Here is a 20,239-nt window from a genome sequence, read left to right as displayed (position 1 = left end):
AACTGTTTAATCATACACCTGACTATATGCCTAAAAATCCCTGACTTTGTGCAAGTGTACCAAGAAGAAGGCAAAGGCACCACACCATACCACATATCCTGACTATTAGTAGCTGGATATTAGATGACCTTTAAGGTGTGAGGGATTGATGCAGGATGTGCATGTGGAACACAGAATAAATTCTCCTTCGCTTTGCAGAAAGCCTGGAGCCATGAAAGGGGCAGTTTATAATTCCTCTTATCCCCTGCCTCAGCTTGCCACTTAAATTTTCTTTTAGCCTCTGTGTACCCTCCATGTGCATGGTGCACACACGAACACACATATAAAAAATAAATTGTAAGTATATTTCATGGTACAGAACAATATCCTTAATGCATCAATGCCATTAATGATGGCCTTAGATTGCACAGAAATCTCTTCAGGGCGGTTCATAAATTGACTTTAAACTTAAAGAAAGTTTGGAAACAAAGAAACAGACTCCTAAATTGGCATTGGGAGAAATTTGTTTTGCATGCTGAAATCACCCTGCATTAACAGGCACACATTTGATGTCTAACTAGCTAGTGGCTGCATTCACTGGATTTCAGCCACAGTCTCATAAATATGTTGTAGTTATAGACAAATCTCAGTGTGCAGTCTCTGTGAAACATTCTCATTGTCCAGCCCACTGCAATCCATATGCAGTCTGGGCACAACCTGGACAATATCTAAGTTTAGCCGACTAAAATAGATTTCAGTTTTGCTTAACACAAATTTTGGCTTTCATGGTTTTAGTTTTCTATGTCGATGTGATGGGGTTTTCTGATCAGATTGCTTGGTTCAACATCAGGTGACCCAATAGTTAAGTGTATTGGGAGAGATGGTGACTAAAAAGGAAGCAAAGTCTGAGTAACACTGTCAGCAATAGGACAGGTGGCAGAGGATAGAGCAGTCAATGACAGGTAGCAAACACTGAAAAAAGTTTGAAGGTAAACAGGATAGGGTGGAGTATCAAATCAATTATCAATCAATTAAATCCTGAACTGATTGATACAGACTCTTTTAAATGCCAGCTACTAGGAACCTTACTTTCTACACATCAATAAGGAAGCAGATTAAATTATTTAATTCAGTGGTATAAACACTATATTCCAGAGAGGTCCCTGCTGGAACTGTCATCTACAGGCAATTGGGGAACAGTGGAAAATAACTGTGGTACACAACACATTCTGCTAAGAGAGAGACATTGCTCTTGTTGACAAAAGATACCAGCCAAAGGGTCTTTTTATCTTTCATGTGCTGCATGTGGCCAGAAGCCTCCAGATAGCAACATTTCCATAGCTTGGAGTAACTCTTAGGAACAGATCCATGTATGGAAGCAGACTTGCTAAAGGGGGAGATAAGGGGAGACTAGCTATGCAAACCATGTTTAGAGACACTTATAGGACAAGCACCTCAAATCATGTCTTTCTGTTAAATTTAGAGAAGTTATCATATCAGCTTCTTTTTCTTACCTAGTTTCACAGAGCTACAGGGACAACACCGCGGTGAGTAGGAACTTGTTTTGCCACCATAATAAATAATATATATTATTGTTTGTTTGGTTGTTTTTTAATTAAGAAATAGAAGAAATAATGTGTCTAAATATATTTAAATTTATTCTACATTGAATACTAGGTTTTAGTTTGGACTACCTCTGCAAAAACCTGTATACTACCTTTCTTATTTATTACGAATTTTAGTCATTCATTGAGGCTGAAGGTTTAGTTGGCTGTTTTTTGTTAAATTTTTCTTGTCACTTCTTGGAGTGTTCCTGTCATTTTAAAATTGTTGAAAGGGCTAGAATATATATTATTTTCTCTGGCTCACATGATTTGTAAATAACAGACGGAAGTTTGGCATTTGAATAAGTGAAAGAACCAGATTTCAAAGATTGTGATGCACTCCTATTGACACCACAGCAAAACAAAATACTGAAACATAGTTTTTGCATGCAATTATGAATCATGTATGCACCGGCTTATGGAAATCTGGGTTTGCTGCTAAGAGAAATGGTATTCATAAGCGTTTAGTTTTATATTCACTGTACTGTGTCGGATGTAATATATCTTGCTGTCACTATGGTGGAACAAAGGAACGTAACCTCAGACAACATTAAAATATATGAAAAGCCTTGAAGTGAATGTGCTAAACTGCAATGCAGTCCAAACAACTAAATAGAAGTGCATATGGTTAAAATTAATATACAATTGTATTAAGAATGATGGGTGAGTTAACAATGTTCCTATTTTCCTGTGACCTTGAGATTTTAATTTTAATACTTACATTTTTAGTTATTAGCTTATTGTTCCAGCTTTTAACATTTGTGTCTAAATATGAGTAAGGTCTACATTATGTAGCTCTTCATATCAGCTTCCTTTTCACTTTGTTTTCCTATATAAAAATATCCTAACCAATACGCTGAGGCAAATCTACTTGTTATGAATTAACTTGAATGTGGAAAAATGTATGTTGACTAAAGGAACGTAAGTATAATGGATCATTTAAATTACTGGTAATGTGTAAATGAACTCAAAAGCAATGCTCCATGTTCAATTTGTTTAATAAAATACAAATGTATCATTTTTGATGTATCGATCATATTGGATGCCGTTTTGAAAATCTCTCTCTTTCTCACTTTCGACACTGCCTACAGCATACAGGCTTAATAATGTTAGGCTAACGGAAGAAAATGTAACTCGGTTTTGCAGTGTAGTTATTCAGTTATATTAGAAGAATCGAAATTTCAAAATTAAATTGTATCTTATAGGGTAATCTGAAGTCATTAAGAAAAATATTTCTTAATTGCCAACATGGTAAAAATATTCTTGCTGCTGACAGCTGTTTCAGACTTGGTATCTTAACAGAGGTCACGACCAAGTCTATTGCTCTATGGGGGTAATTCTAAAATTTTTGCAGGAGCTATTCGATAGTGGGAAGTATCCATCCACATTCAAGTTTTACCTGGTGGCTAGCAACCTCCCACATAAGAGTTGGCAGTGTGTTGCTCATTGATGCAGTGCATCCAAAGCCCCCTGCAAAATCCCTGTCCTGTATTTGCATCTGCCCTTGAGATCTAGTGTCCTCTCAGCCAATGAGTTCCTCATCCACCTAATATACACTCATACAAGACAGTGTCCTAATCCTGCCCTCTTGTTGGGAAGGATATATCACAAGAACCATCTCAATTACTTGCAATTACCCACTGTTCTTAAACTTACTATATAAGGACCTACCTCGCTCTCCTTGTTTGTTGGGTAGAAGGATTGTGGTGGTTTTAATTGTGTTAACATATATTTTTTTAAGGATTGCTTGTGTTTTTAGCCAGTGCATCTGCCATTAGTCCTCCCTTGCGACAGGTTGGATTTGACAGGTGTCCCATACTCCTTCTTGGGAATTATGTTTGAATTGAAATATAAAATTAGGTTGTGGAGGCAACTCTGGTTAACAGAAAGAGAAAATAGTTCCCAACTTTGCAAGGTCACCCTGCAGGCCAACACGGCTGCGTCAACTGTAGTTTGTGTTCAGTGTAGACTAGACATAGACTGAGGAGGGTTCATCTGAGTGACAGCACACAAGGGTCTTTCTGCAAATATGTCCAGGGTTTTCAGCATTTTTAATGTTCCTCTTGGGAACTATTTTCTCTTTCAGATAACCAGGGGTTGCATCCACAACCTAATGATGTGTAGACAAAGTGTAGGCACTTTTAGCTGGATTTTTAAAGACAAGTACAGACCCTACTGGTTTCTGTGTAATTTGATAGCATTACACTACAGAAAAACAAAGGTGCCACTTTATTTCAAAAGACAAAAATCAAATAAATTCCACAAAACGGAGAATACCTATTGAATTAAAATTATAGTTATCTCTTATTTTGTAGTTTATTTGTGTGTTTCCAATATTCAGAGTTTCCAATAATGTTCAGAAGATTTTAATGAAATAATTTATGTTATTTGCTTAGGACTTAGTGGAAAATGGAATATGGCCCATCACTAGTATTCCAAAAGTGTGTTTATGATGATGATTATAATAATATTCAACACTTCACCAATTGTGTAATGAGTATTTAAAATAATTGTATAGGAATTCTGTGAGACTGAACATCTATACTTGCAAGAGCATTTTGCAAAAGCAGAGGGATTTTTCTTTTTAGAATTTCACTTTTTCCTTTACCAAAACTAAGTGAATTATAAAAACTGTTTCAGTGGCTAATGGTTCCTGTGAAATGTGAAGGTGATTCACTGATTTTCAAGTTCCCTGACAGAGCTTAAAATATAGCAATGTGCTCCCCCTGCTGAATATCTCCTGATTGTAAGCTGATGTGCTATTCTGTCTTCAGACAAAATAAAATAATGCATGTTTCACATTTATACATTTATTTGTACACAAACACACACACATATATATAATTCGAAATCACATCTGGCATCAGTCCACATTGTGCAGTGCACTCGAGTCTGGACACATCCCGAATGCAAACTTCCTCTGTAATACAGTAGTGCACACCTCTATGCCACTGACAAACAACGAGGCTCATACACGTAGTATTGCACAATATTGTGGAACTAGTTTTTTACCCAATATATATAATTGTCTGTATGTATGGAAGTTGTCACAGACTCAGACATAATCTTATTATGTACATTACTGTTGCTGTGTGCCAAAACAGGTGTGTAGCTGCGATATTCTTTTAGATTTCCATAAGTAAGCTTGTTTTTATCTTCTGAAAATACAGTGTACAAAGAGGGTGATTTGTTTATTTTACTTAAGCGCTGTTATTAAATTCAGTGCATATTTGGATGTCCTTTATTATTATTATTATGATTATTATTATTATGATTATTAATTTATTGATTTTTATGTCTTAAATTTAGTTTGTCTAAATTCGATTAATGATCCACTCTAACTGGATATGAATGAGTTCATTTTCCTTGCATTGTCATAAATTTGATAGTAGTTAACGTTTCCATGAACCGTGTTATTGAAACATAATTGTAATTATGATAAGCTGTGTAAAAGCCTTATTTATCGCCTCAGGGTAAGGAGACATAGGGGCAATCAATATAAACAACACGAGTACTAGCAATGACCACAGACACGCTGAATGCTACTAACTATATTTCCTATGTATGTATTTATGTATGCATGTACACTACCATTTTATGAACATTGCATGAACATTTACATTTGTCCAGTTTTTATTGAAATGTATGCAGATTATTGTCTCAATGTACTCTGAAATTAAAGCATAGAACAAATAAACAATTGGAGATAAAACATCATGGAATCATTTTATTTAACAAAATGTAACCCCTTAAGCTGACAAACCCCTCTGGTACCCTTAAGACTCTCAGCTTTGTAACGATGTGAAGCATTCTCTGATGTGAAAATTATGGTTTTTATACCACCTCCAGCATTATATCCTACCATATGTTAAATAATAACTACACTCAAAGCCTCAAACCAATACATTAAGCCAGAAAATCACTTTATTTATATATTATTCTGAAACAAATAAGTTAAAGTGATGAATACAATGAATACAAAATATACAGTAATACTAGATTATTATGTGATATTAGGTTCACTAAAAACCTTCACCCTAATCTTTGAGTAAGGCAAATACCAGAGGGTTTTGAATTTAGGTATAATGATTATGACAAATCCATGAGAGAAGAACTGATGGTAATTTTGATTTCTTATATATAGCAATGGTGTTGATCTCAGGTCAAAGTTATCTCAATATAACACATTCATTATTGTGAAAATACACAATGTTATCTTGGATTAAAGGAAAAATTATTGCAAAATAATGTAATGTTATCTTGTGGCACTAATACACTTCTGTATGATACAGCAGTAAAGATACATATGTATCCCTATATAATATGCTTACTGTATTAGTGTTCTGATCATAGTTCCTTTTTAAGGCATACAGAAGGTTTGAACCTGGAATGAAAACCACATTTTAGTTTTCCCTGAATGTGTCTTCCTTTCAATTGAGTGATTTGACAGTTCTAACCATCATACATTAATTAAGAAAAAAAAGCCCCAAGCATGCCCCTTCTGTACATTTTTAATTAGATACTGGGTTAATCTGTTGCTTTGTAGATGCATTAATTATCCTTCTCCTAATACTGCACAGTGGACTGTTCTATCTAAACAATTCCAAGAACTCTAGTATCAATGTTGATTGACCTAATATGGCTTTCTATTTATTTGTCTTGCTTTTCTTTTTAATTTAGTTTTTGGGCCGTATTAAATCACAACTTTGACCCACCTGCTAATAGCAAACTACAAACCTGTACATCATAGTGGTTACATTTATGATTAGAAGAAAGTGGCATCTTACTAAAAATGCAGCTGCAACTGAGTATAGTTCTGTCATTTTCTATTAGCGGGTGAGTCAAGGTTTTGATTTAATCTGGCCCTTTGTCTGATATTTCTTCAAAATTGGTGGTGATGTGGTGGTAATAACTCTCTTACAACATTCATCTCATTGTCTGCCTTGATAAAAGTATGTGTTTTGATTTTGAACACTGAGATGCATTTGCTCTGTTTGCACAAATATAAGCACATGTTTGAATGTAAACAAAAACATTTATTTGGTTTCCTACTTCACAGTTAACTTCAAAACACTGGAGTTCTTCATCCAATTTTTGGTAAAGCTTTAGACTGCATAGCCCAATTTAATATTAAATACATATTCAATTGAAAATCTATTAACATTCAACTATTTGATAAATAAAGTTCAATAGAATGTTATTGTAATATCTATCTATACCAAAAACGTTGTCACCGTGGAAAAAACAATGACTCAGCCATCTAAAATGGAGATATATACATTTTCCCCAATTGTATCTAAGCTTATGCAAACAAGATAGATATTACAATGACATTCCATTTATATTTTATTTATCAGTTGGTTGAATATTAATAATTATCAATTGAATATCTATTTAATACTACATTGAGTCACATAAATGGTTTCCCCACATTTTGTTCTATTTTATTATTTTATACAGTGTACTTTAAAAACAATTATGCTTTCCCTAATTACCTTAAGGGTAGCCCAAGACAGTTTGTTTAGAGAAGTACTTTACCATCCAGACAAACTAATTTAAACCCTAGAATTTGTAAGCAGCAGAAATACACTAGTTTACTGTTTGGTCCACAGAGGTCTGTGATAAAGTATTTAATTTACAAATACATATTATTGGAAGCTAAAGAACCAGTCCTATCCAAAATTATTGGTAATTACAAGCTTGTGCAGTTATTTACCCAAAACATCCAGCAACATTTCCCTATTTCCTTAGAACGAAAATGTGTGCATTTGAAATGTAACTCCTGGCACCATAATGAAAGGCGATATACACTCACCTAAAGGATTATTAGGAACACCATACTAATACTGTGTTTGACCCCCTTTCGCCTTCAGAACTGCCTTAATTCTACGTGACATTGATTCAACAAGGTGCTGAAAGCATTCTTTAGAAATGTTGGCCCATATTGATAGGATAGCATCTTGCAGTTGATGGAGATTTGTGGGATGCACATCCAGGGCACGAAGCTCCCGTTCCACCACATCCCAAACATGCTCTATTGGGTTGAGATCTGGTGACTGTGGGGGCCAGTTTAGTACAGTGAACTTATTGTCATGTTCAAGAAACCAATTTGAAATGATTCGACCTTTGTGACATGGTGCATTATCCTGCTGGAAGTAGCCATCAGAGGATGGGTACATGGTGGTCATAAAGGGATGGACATGGTCAGAAACAATGCTCAGGTAGGCCGTGGCATTTAAACGATGCCCAATTGGCACTAAGGGGCCTAAAGTGTGCCAAGAAAACATCCCCCACACCATTACACCACCACCACCAGCCTGCACAGTGGTAACAAGGCATGATGGATCCATGTTCTCATTCTGTTTACGCCAAATTCTGACTCTACCATCTGAATGTCTCAACAGAAATCGAGACTCATCAGACCAGGCAACATTTTTCCAGTCTTCAACTGTCCAATTTTGGTGAGCTTGTGCAAATTGTAGCCTCTTTTTCCTATTTGTAGTGGAGATGAGTGGTACCCGGTGGGGTCTTCTGCTGTTGTAGCCCATCCGCCTCAAGGTTGTACGAGTTGTGGCTTCACAAATGCTTTGCTGCATACCTCGGTTGTAACGAGTGGTTATTTCAGTCAAAGTTGCTCTTCTATCAGCTTGAATCAGTCGGCCCTTTCTCCTCTGACCTCTAGCATCAACAAGGCATTTTCGCCCACAGGACTGCCGCATACTGGATGTTTTTACCTTTTCACACCATTCTTTGTAAACCCAAGAAATGGTTGTGCGTGAAAATCCCAGTAACTGAGCAGATTGTGAAATACTCAGACCGGCCCGTCTGGCACCAACAACCATGCCACGCTCAAAATTGCTTAAATCACCTTTCTTTCCCATTCAGACATTCAGTTTGGAGTTCAGGAGATTGTCTTGACCAGGACCACACCCCTAAATGCATTGAAGCAACTGCCATGTGATTGGTTGGTTAGATAATTGCATTAATGAGAAATTGAACAGGTGTTCCTAATAATCCTTTAGGTGAGTGTATAACTCCAAATAGTTTTTTTTGGATTTAACAGTTCTGCTCAGATTATTCATCTTTATTACGTTTAAAGGTTCAACAAAATAATTGTGAATTACAAATCTCTCATGTCACTTCCCGTCTATCTGCTTTCAGAAGTTTTTTCAAAAGTTTTTTAACCTCTGTTTGCTGAGGCCCACATCTTGCAATATTTCTCAAGCTTTGGATGTTAGATAAGACATAATCAGTATGCCAATATACTCTTAGAAAATATGTTAATGCCCATGTAAATTAACATACAGTGGGGGAAAAAAGTATTTGATCCCCTGCTGATTTTGTACATTTGCCCACTGACAAAGAAATGATCAGTCTATAATTTTAATGGTAGGTGTATTTTAACAGTGAGAGACAGAATAACAACACAGAAATCCAGAAAAATACTTGGTGGCAAAACCCTTGCTGGCAATCAAAGAGGTCAGACGTTTCTTGTAGTTGGCCACCAGGTTTGCACACATCTTAGGAGGGATTTTGTCCCACTCCTCTTTGCAGATCCTCTCCAAGTCATTAAGGTTTCGAGGCTGACGTTTGGCAACTCGAACCTTCAGCTCCCTCCACCGATTTTCTATGGGATTAAGGTCTGGAGACTGGCTAGGCCACTCCAGGACCTTAATGTGCTTCTTCTTGAGCCACTCCTTTGTTGCCTTGGCTGTGTGTTTTGGGTCATTGTCATGCTGGAATACCCATCCACGACCCATTTTCAATGCCCTGGCTGAGGGAAGGAAGTTCTCACCCAATATTTGATGGTACATGGCCCCGTCCATCGTCCCTTTGATGCAGTGCAGTTGTCCTGTCCTCTTAGCAGAAAAACTCCCCCAAAGCATAATGTTTCCACCTACATCTTTGACAGTGGGGATGGTGTTCTTGGGGTCATTCCTCCTCCTCCAAACACGGCGAGTTGAGATGATGCCAAAGAGCTTGATTTTGGTCTCATCTGACCACAACACTTTCACCCAGTTCTCCTCTGAATCATTCAGATGTTGGCAAACTTCAGACGGGCTTGTACATGTGCTTTCTTGAGTAGGGGGACCTTGCGGGCGCTGCAGGATTTCAGTCCTTCACGGCGTAGTGTGTTACCAATTGTTTTCTTGGTGACTATGGTCCCAGCTGCCTTGAGATCATTAACAAGATCCTCCCGTGTAGTTCCAGGCTGATTCCTCACCGTTCTCATGATCATTGAGGTGAGATCTTGCGAATAATTGCACCAACTGTTGTCACCTTCTCACCAAGCTGCGTGGTGATGGTCTTGTAGCTCATTCCAGTCTTGTGTAAGTCTATAATCTTGTCCCTGACAACCTTGGACAGCTCTTTGGTCTTGGCCATGTTGGAGAGTTTGGAATCTGATTGATTGATTGCTTCTGTGGACAGGTGTCTTTTATACAGGTAACAAGCTGAGATTAGGAGCACTCCCTTTAAGAGAGTGCTCCTAATCTCAGCTTGTTACCTGTATAAAAGACACCTGGGAGCCAGAAATCTTGCTGATTGATAGGGGATCAAATACTTATTTCCCTCATTAACATGCAAATCAATGTATAACTTTTATGAAATGCGTTTTTCTGGATTTTTTTGCTGTTATTCTGTCTCTCACTGTTAAAATACACCTACCATTAAAATTATAGACTGATCATTTCTTTGTCAGTGGGCAATCGTACAAAATCAGCAGGGGATCAAATACTTTTTTCCTCACTATGATGCTATAGCTCTGAAGTTTGTGCTGTAGACTCATATTGTGAAAAGCAAGTGAATGGGTTGACAGCACATGCTTCAGAGAAAGCATAGGTAATTTAGCTGCCTACATCCCTCTTGTATAAGGAGTCATATCAGTTAACTGAGTAAATTACAAAATCGCCAATTACAAAGTTGGAGGGTATCAAACAAAAATACAAAATACCAGTGACTGACAAGTGAGTTAACCTAAATGACTGTCCAGATGCCTACCCACTCACAACTTCTGAAAACCAACTTCCAATATCTCAATGTAATTACTCAACATAACCAGTAGCTCCATTAAGGACAAGACTAATTAAACCAACAAAACACTCACCATGGTTTAACGAGCTCACTTGCTCACTTAGAACAGAATGCCGTAGATGTAAATGGAGAGCTACAAAATTAGAAGTCTTCCACATGGCATGGAATGACAGTATAAGATACAAGCAAGCCCTGATCTCTGCTAGGTCTGCCTACTACTCTAATTTAATAGAGACACATAAGAATAATCTTTTTAACAAAATAGTAACACTAATCAGCAAGTAAAGTCTTCAGAGGTTATCCCTCCCAATATCACCTGCAATTAGTTTATGGATCATTCGAATAGTAAAGTCAACAGCATTTGAAAACAGATAGAACTGGAAACATACACAGATACTATAGCCAATGCATGCAGTCCTTTACAGTCCCTGCCTACCTTCATCACCAATAATTAGTCTCCTTAATTACTAAAATGAAAACTACAATCTGCGCACTAGACCCTATACCCACTAAATTGCTAAAACAATCTCTTCCATTAATTATTCACTTAATACACATTATTAGATACACGATGAAACCTGGGTGTCATCTGTGATCATAATCTATTGAATCACACATTCAGAATGTGTCTAGATACTCCTTCCTCCAGCTTAGACACATTGCTAAGCAACCTAATTACAGGAAACTGAGAAATCGATACACACATTTGTTGATTAACTGATAACCACAGGGTGAAGGTGTCCAATTTTTCACCTCAACAAAAGCAACAGATCATACTATGTAAATATCCTAACTTTTTTAACACTTTATGCATTCAAAGCACTATCACACACTAGCATTAGCAAAACATCAAACAGCTTAATTATAGTGGTCTATGATAGGGGCAGATAAATACTGTACTTAGGGCCTGATATTTGTAGTGTTTGCACACTGCAAAAATACGCAATATGGGGGGAGTGGCTGAAATTGTGTGTGATTCCTTCTATATTTGCAAGAAATAATGCTTAGAAAAAAATTGCTTTAGCTCCACACAGCACTCACTATTTGTGAAGTCCTCAAGGACCAAAGGAAAGGATCCAAGTGCAGGCTTAAAGTTGAAGCAGATAATCCGATAATTGCAAATGAGAGAGCGTAAACAGGGACAGTCCAGGTCAATCGATCAAGCGAACAGGCTAGTGGGGAGATCCGAAAGGGGTAAACAAGAGAGGGAAGCAAGAGGTCAAAAATACACGGGAAGGCAATCAAGAAACAAGGCTTAGAATTGATCCGGGAGAGAATGCAAGACTTCGCAATGAATCTAGGAAACAGAGGGGTTTAAGTACTGTGAAGGAGAGAGGGATAGAACGAGGTCAATGAAAGATTGACCAATGATAGGAGAGGAGGACAGAACAGGTGCACCTGGTAGGGAAGAATGTGGAAAGACTGGTTTGACTGGACAAAGGAAAGGAGAAGCAATAGACTAGTATTCGGGAGAGAGAGACCTCTGGTGGTGAACTAAGGTGGAAGCAGGGGAGACCGTGACAGTACCCCCCTCCCCAGAATCGGCCTCGGCTGGACCAGAGCGGTGAAGACGGCGGTGAGGACGGCCACAAGGCCGAGGAGCAGGAGCAGTGGGATGAGCCCTATGAAAGTCCGCAATGAGATACGGATCCAGGATATCCCTCCCAGTCAACCAAGTACTGCAGGTGTCCTCTGTGGCGACGAGACCATAACAGGGTCCTGACTGTATATGCCGGACCGTCATTGAGATCCAAGGGAGGAGGAGGCGGAGTAGAAGAAGAAGAAGAAGAAGAAGAAGAGACCTGAGGAGAATCAGAAGGAGAGGAGGGATCAGGGCGTACAGGTTTTAACAGAGAAACATTAAATGATGATGCTATTTTGAAGTGAGGAGGTAACTGGAGATGATAGGTACTGGATTAATTTGTTGGAGGATAGGAAAGGGACCGATGAGCGATGGCTCAATTTCTTAGATGGGAGTTTAAGTTTAATATCTCTAGTTGATAACCAAACCGACTGTCCTGGATGATATTGCGGAGCAGGTTGTCGATGACGGTCTGCCAAGGTCTTTTGACAGCGGATAGCTCTGTGGAGACGGACATGTGTTGCATTCCAGACATCTGCACTGCGACGGAACCAATCTGCTGGGATTTCGGTAGATTCCTCATTCCAAGGAAACAGAGACACACTGAAAGGGGGTGAGGCCTGTAGAAGAACTGGTCAGGGAATTCTGGGCGTACTCTGCCCATGGCAAAAAACGACTCCAATCATCTTGGGAAGTATTGCAGTAGGATCGAAGAAAGCGTATGATCTCCTGGTTTAGACGTTTTGTCTGTCCATTAGATTGTGGATGATAGCCGGAGGTGAGCCTTGAAGAATGCAGACCAGACGCGGGATGTGAATTGAGGACCTCGGTCAGACACAATGTCTTCAGGAATCCCATAAATGTGAAACACATGATGGAACAAGACCTCCGCAGTTTCAAGAGCAGTGGGAAGCTTCTGTAAGGGTACAAGCCGACATGATTTAGAAAAACGATCTATTGCCACTATAATGGTAGTATAACCCTGAGAGCTGGGAAGGTCGGTAATGAAATCAATAGAAATGTGAGACCAGGGGCGCCGTGGAATTGGAAGAGGTTCCAAGAGACCAGAGAGGGGATGTCGTGAAGATTTAGACTGGGCACAGATGGAGCAAGCATTGACAAACTGGGTAGCATCTTGTACCAGAGTGGGCCACCAGAATTTCTGTCTTATCAAGGTAATGGTACGATGAATCCCTGGATGTCCAGAAGCGGGGTTAGAATGAATCCATTGAAGGAGTGTGTGACGCTTGGATGAAGGTACATAGATCTTATTAGAAGGACATGTGGAAGGGGCAGGATTAGAGGAGAGTTCCCTTTGAAGTTGATCCAAGAAATTCCATTTGATAGGAGCGACAATACAGGTAGATGGTAGAATGGGATCATCAGACAGGGGTTCATGAACAGATTTAAACTGACGAGAGAGAGCGTCTGCTTTGATGTTCTTGGATCCTGGGCGATAAGTCAGGGTGAATTGAAAACAAGTGAAAAACAAAGCCCAGCGCGCTTGACGGGGGTTAAGGCGTTTTGCTGCTTGAATATATTCCAAGTTTCGATGATCCGTGAGTACCAGAAAAGGGTGTTTTGATCCCTCCAGCCAATGCCTCCACTCCTCAAAGGCCAACTTCACTGCCAAGAGTTTCCAGTTACCGATGTCATAATTCCTCTCTGCAGGTGATAATTTCCTAGAAAATAATGCACAGGGATGAAGCTTAGGTGGTTGACCGTGTCGTTGAGAAAGAACTGCCCCAATGCCGTTTTCAGATGCATCTACTTTTACAATGAAAGGGAGATTAGGGTCTGGGTGCTTGAGGACTGGAGCAGTGGTGAACAGGGACTTGAGTTTCTCGAAGGCGACCTCAGCAGAATCCGTCCATAATAAACGACGAGCAGAGCCCTTTAATAGAGAGGTTAAAGGAGATGCAACCAAACTGAAGTTTCGGATGAAGCGACGGTAAAAGTTAGCAAAACCCAGAAAACGTTGCAACTCTTTAATAGTTTGAGGTTGAGGCCACTCAGTAACTGCTTTCACCTTCTCAGTATCCATGTGAACTCCACTGGCATCAATGATGTATCCAAGAAAAGCCACGCGCTGTCGGTGAAATTCACATTTCTCAGCCTTGACGTAGAGTCCATTTTGTAGCAGACATTGAAGCAACTGTAGAACCTGGGAGATGTGTTCAGAGAGAGTAGAGGAGTATACCAGAATATCGTCAATGTAAGGTATCACAAAGCGATGAAGATAAGGTCGTAATACCTCATTTACGAAAGCTTGAAAGACTGAAGGTGCGTTGACCAGACCAAAAGGCATGATTAAATATTAATAGTGTACCGAGTTAGTAATAAATGCCATCTTCCACTCATCTCCTTTTCGTATCCGGATTAGGTTATATGCACTACATAGATCAAGTTTTGTAAAGTACCGAGCTCCTCTTACCTGTTCCAGGGCAGCCGGAACTAAAGGACATCTATACTTGACTGTAAGCGAATTAAGACCCCTATAATCAATACAGGGTCTTAAACCACCATCCTTCTTTGCCACGAAGAAGAAGCTTGCCGCAGCAGGTGAAGTGGATGGACGGATTATGCCTTGTGCTAAAGCCTCCTTGATGTACTCCTCCATGGCCTGCGACTCTGGAAGAGAGAGAGGAAAGATTCTGCCACGAGGTAGAGTAGAGCCAGGGAGAAGATCAATAGTGCAATTCCAAGAACGATGTGGAGGCAGAGAGGAGTCTTGGGATTTTCTAAACACGGCAGCCAGATCCTTGTATTCTGATGGAAACTCGGGCGGGGTGGATAGAAACGGACTCTCGATGTGGGTGGCTCTGCAAGGTGAAGAAAGACAATTAGAAAGGCAATTTTCTCCCCAAGAAATAATAGTCCCCTTGATCCAAGAAATGATGGGATTATGATGAACGAGCCAGGGATGTCCAAGTATTATGTCAGCTCCAGGGGAATCAATCACTAAAAAAGGCAGTTTTTCAGAATGTCGGTTTCCGATGGACATGGTGATTGGCTTGGTTTTCAGAGAAACTGGACCGGAACCAATGGGTTGGTTGTTGATAGTGGTGGCAAGAACGGTGAGAGAGGAAGGTTCAAACGCTCCGCAGTTCTTCTGTCTATGAAGTTTCCCACGGACCCCGAATCTATTAAAGCAGACAAAAAGACGTGTTGGGTGTGGAGCTGGATGCGTACTGAGAGCATACACTGAGTGGGTGTTATCAGGGGACAAGTACTCACTGATTTCTGTGGAGTGGCCGAAGAAGATCCAGATTAGGACAGGCGTCTCGGAAATGACCGGATTGACCACAATAAAGGCGCTGTTGTATCCTCCTCTGTCTTTCCTCGGCAGGTAGTCGAGTCCTTCCTATCTGCATGGCTTCTGGTTCTGTAACAGGGCTAGGCTTGAAAGAAGATCTGGTGGATAACCGGGATGTAGCAGACAAAGACCGTTAGCCTCAGGATCTCATAAGGTTGTCGAGTCTGATGGCAAGTTGTATTAACTGTTCCAGATCGAGCGTGTCTCCCTTGCAAGCTAATTCTGCTTGTAAATCATCACGTAAGCCACGACGAAAAAGAGTGATTAAGGAAGGCTCACCCCATCCACGGATCTCGGCCAAGGTCCGGAACTCCAGAGCATATTCAGCGGCAGAAGAGGTACCCTGACGGAGAGAGAACAGTTGTTCACCAGCGTCCTTCCCGGCTGTCGGATGATGGAAAACCTGCTTGAAATGTTCAAGAAAAGCTGGGAGAGATCGTGTTACTTCACCCTTACGAGCCCATACAGCTGATGCCCACTGAAGTGCCTTTCCGGTAAGTAGTGTAATAATAAAGGCGATCTTAACGTCATCAGAAGGGAAGGAAGTTGGTAAATGGGTGAAATAAAGGGAGCACTGTAATATAAAACCCTCGCAGCGGTCTGGTGAGCCGTCATATTTGTCTGGAATGGCCAAATGTACAGGTCTATCTGGAACTGGAGAAGCTGACGAGCCTGGGGTTGCTTCTGGCATTGTCTGTCTTGTGGACTCGAAAGATAAAGCAGGTAATTTCCTCATTAGCTGTTCCAAAGTGGAGTTGATCTGATGTAGCATCTCGTCGTGTTCTCCCAATAATGCCCCCTGAGCCGTCAAAGCTGCAGCAACGTCAGGTAAAGCCGCAGGATCTATGTTAATGGCGAAGTCTTCTGTAACGTCCTCAAGGACCAAAGGAAAGAATCCAAGTGCAGGCTTAAAGTTGAAGCAGATAATCCGATAAGGGCAAACGAGAGAGCGTAAACAGGGACAGTCCAGGTCAATCGATCAAGCGAACAGGCTAGTGGGGAGATCCGAAAGGGGTAAACGAGAGAGGGAAGCAAGAGGTCAAAAATACACGGGAAGGCAATCAAGAAACAAGGCTTAGAATTGATCCGGGAGAGAATGCAAGACTTCGCGATGAATCTTGGAAACAGAGGGGTTTAAATACTGTGAAGGAGAGAGGGATAGAACTAGGTGAATGAAAGATTGACCAATGATAGGAGAGGAGGACAGAACAGGTGCACCTGGTAGGGAAGAATGTGGAAAGACTGGTTTGACTGGACAAAGGAAAGGAGAAGCACTAGACAGGAGAGAGAGACCTCTGGTGGTGAACTAAGGTGGAAGCAGGGGAGACCGTGACACTATTCCAGCTGACAGCACCAGTCTAGCACACAGTCAACAATGGGAAGTATGGGACTGTCCCTGTTTTTATATATGGTTGGATGTGTGCTGCAGCAGAACAAGATCATAACAGTCTTTTTTTGATTGAATGGCAATAAATACGGATCCATGAAAATTCATGGATAATTCGTCCTGGAAACAATTCACCCCAATCAAAAGTTCTCTGCTTCAGCATTTGTAACTATGAGTGCATTAACGTATGATTGTTTAAGAGTGGTTAAATTGCTGAAGCACAGCTGGTGATGATGTCACAGTTGCCGGTTTGCTTATTGCATGGAGCCATCAGCCTGCAGCTGAGGACAGCTGATCAGCGCGTGTCACCACCAGCCATGCAGTGACAGACAGCGTATGTCTTTTTCTTAATATGTCAGTTAATTTGAGACTATAACTCCAATAATTCAGTATCTCAGCTAGCATAGTGGTTAAGGTGTGCAGCTATGAGCTGGGTGTTATATATATACAATTTCTGGTAGTTAAATGGTATCAGAGTAGAATGAACAATTATAAGGCTTTTACATATCTATTTAAAAATAAAAATAAAATAAAAATACATATGAAATAACATCTGCACACCAGGAATCAAACCCGGAACACCAGGCTCACAGCTGTGCACCACTATGCTACCTGAGATACTGGCTTCACTGTGAAGCCAATTGTCCTGATTAGTTGTACATGGCTGAATTATTGGAGTTATATTCTCAAATTAATATATTTATTAAGTAAAACATATACTAAATATGTGTGTGTGTATATATATATAGCATAATAATAAGCAAAACGGCAGCACAGGCATAATATAACCAAAAACATTATCGATAATTTGTATTTGCACTAATAAGTTATCCCATCCAAATTTAAGATAAATCCATAAAAATAACAAATAGTTCCTGTGCATCCTAGCTGGTTTTGTGACCTTAACAATAAAAGACTTAATATAATACCAAAATAACAACATACAATGTGTTAATAGTCTAAAATGAAACAAATCACACAAACTGAATAAACTAGTCTGCAGTGTGGTGCGGTGCAGTGCAGTGCTCTTTAACCGAGTATGCATTCAGGATTCTCAAACCTTTAAACTTTTACAAACCAATAGATATCACCTCAAAGAAGGTAAGACATCAATAATGTGTTAATTACAGAAACAAGATGCATAACATTCCTCACTCGTTGATACTTCAAAATAACACCCTAATTGCATTGATTTCATTGGTTTCTGGTGCCTAGTGATTTGAAACCGGTGACTGCGTTTCTCATGGATAGAAAAATGCAATTAATTTAAATCCCTTTTATTATTGCAAGTTGCATGATCTGTGAATCTTCACAGATATTATTATTATTTATTTATTAGAAGACTCCCTTGTCCAGGGCGACTTACAAAACACAACAGCAATACAAAGTGCAATAAAACAGTGTAATTTAAGGCATAATATATTTTACAAATTCCAATTTACCCAAGTGTACAGTGAGGGAAAGAAGTATTTGATCCCCTGCTGATTGGCCCACTGACAAAGAAATGATCAGTCTATAATTGTAATGGTAGGTGTATTTTAACAGTGAGAGACAGAATTAAAAAATCCAGAAAAATGCATTTCAAAAAGTTATAAATTGATTTGCATGTTAATGAGTGAAATAAGTATTTGATCCCCTATCAATCAGCAAGATTTCTGGCTCCCAGGTGTCTTTTATACAGGTAACGAGCTGAGATTAGGAGCACTCTCTTAAAGGGAGTGCTCCTAATCTCAGCTTGTTACCTGTATAAAATACACCTGTCCACAGAAGCAATCAATCAATCAGATTCCAAACTCTCCACCATGGCCAAGACCAAAGAGCTGTCAGGGACAAGATTGTAGACCTACACAAGGCTAGAATGGGCTACAAGACCATCACCAAGCAGCTTGGTGAGAAGGTGACAACAGTTGGTGCTATTATTCGCAAATGGAAGAAACACAAAATAACTGTCAGTCTCCCTCGGTCTGGGGCTCCATGCAAGATCTCACCTCAATGATCATGAGAACATTGAGGAATCGGACCAGTACTACACTGGATGATCTTGTTAATGATCTCAAGGCAGCTGGGACCATAGTCACCAAGAAAACAATTGGTAACACACTACGCCGTGAAGGACTGAAGTCCTGCATCACCCGCAAGGTCCCCCTGCTCAAGAAAGCACACAGGCACGTCTGAAGTTTGCCAATGAACATCTGAATGATTCAGAGGAGAACTGGGTGAAAGTGTTGTGGTCAGATGAGACCAAAATCAAGCTCTTTGGCATCAACTCAACTCGCCATGTTTGGAGGAGGAGGAATGCTGCCTATGACCCCAAGAACACCATCCCCACCGTCAAACATGGAGGTGGAAACATTATGCTTTGGGGGTGTTTTTCTGCTAAGGGGACAGGACAACTGCACTGCATCAAAGGGACGATGGACGGGGCCATGTACCGTCAAATATTGGGTGAGAACCTCCTTCCCTCAGCCAGGGCATTGAAAATGGGTCGTGGATGGGTATTCCAGCATGACAATGACCCAAAACACACAGCCAAGGCAACAAAGGAGTGGCTCAAGAAGAAGCACATTAAGGTCCTGGAGTGGCCTAGCCAGTCTCCAGACCTTAATCCCATAGAAAATCTGTGGAGGGAGCTGAAGGTTCGAGTTGTCAAACGTCAGCCTCGAAACCTTAATGACTTGGAGAGGATCTGCAAAGAGGAGTGGGACAAAATCCCTCCTGAGATGTGTGCAAACCTGGTGGCCAACTACAAGAAACGTCTGACCTCTGTGATTGCCAACAAGAGTTTTGCCACCAAGTACTAAGTCGAAGGGGTCAAATACTTATTTCCCTCATTAACATGCAAATCAATTTATAACTTTTTTGAAATGCGTTTTTCTGGATTTTTTTGTTGTTATTCTGTCTCTCACTGTTAAAATACACCTACCATTAAAATTATAGACTGATCATTTCTTTGTCAGTGGGCAAATGTACAAAATCAGCAGGGGATCAAATACTTTTTTTCCCCCACTGTATATACACAAAACAAATTGCATGTTAATGTCAATCTCTGGTCAGTTGATCAAAACATGTATTTCACATATTCAGTGAAACTGCAGCAGCAAAGTTCCACTCTTCATTTTTCTCATAAGGAATTCGGAAACAAATACATGTAACACACAAATAAGTTCTAGGAGTCTGCATGTGTTCTGATGTACAGTGCAGTCCATAAGTATTTGGACAGTGACACAGTTTTTGTTGTTTTGGCTCTGTACTCCAGCACATTGAATTTGAAATGAAACAATCCAATCCAATCCAAAATTCTTTAATGTCCCAAAAGGGCAATTTGTTTTGCAAACATT

At 39.9% G+C, this 20,239-nt stretch overlaps 1 protein-coding gene across 8 annotated transcripts in view; it reads left to right on the top strand.

Moving 5' to 3' along the window:
* The first annotated feature begins 1,432 nt into the window (after positions 1–1,432).
* Positions 1,433–20,239, top strand: part of LOC136719232 (sodium/calcium exchanger 1) — a 246,297-nt gene continuing 227,490 nt past the window's right edge. For all 8 annotated transcript variants that reach the window (XM_066697091.1, XM_066697089.1, XM_066697088.1 and 5 more), the window contains exon 1: positions 1,433–1,526. The gene's annotated coding sequence lies outside the window, so the exon portion shown is untranslated. The remainder of the gene's footprint in view (positions 1,527–20,239) is intronic.

The sequence above is a fragment of the Amia ocellicauda genome, chromosome 23 (assembly GCF_036373705.1).
Source record: "Amia ocellicauda isolate fAmiCal2 chromosome 23, fAmiCal2.hap1, whole genome shotgun sequence".
NCBI lineage: Eukaryota > Metazoa > Chordata > Actinopteri > Amiiformes > Amiidae > Amia > Amia ocellicauda.
The sequence above is the reverse complement of the archived record's forward strand: the minus strand, read 5'-3'. Positions and strand labels throughout refer to the sequence as shown.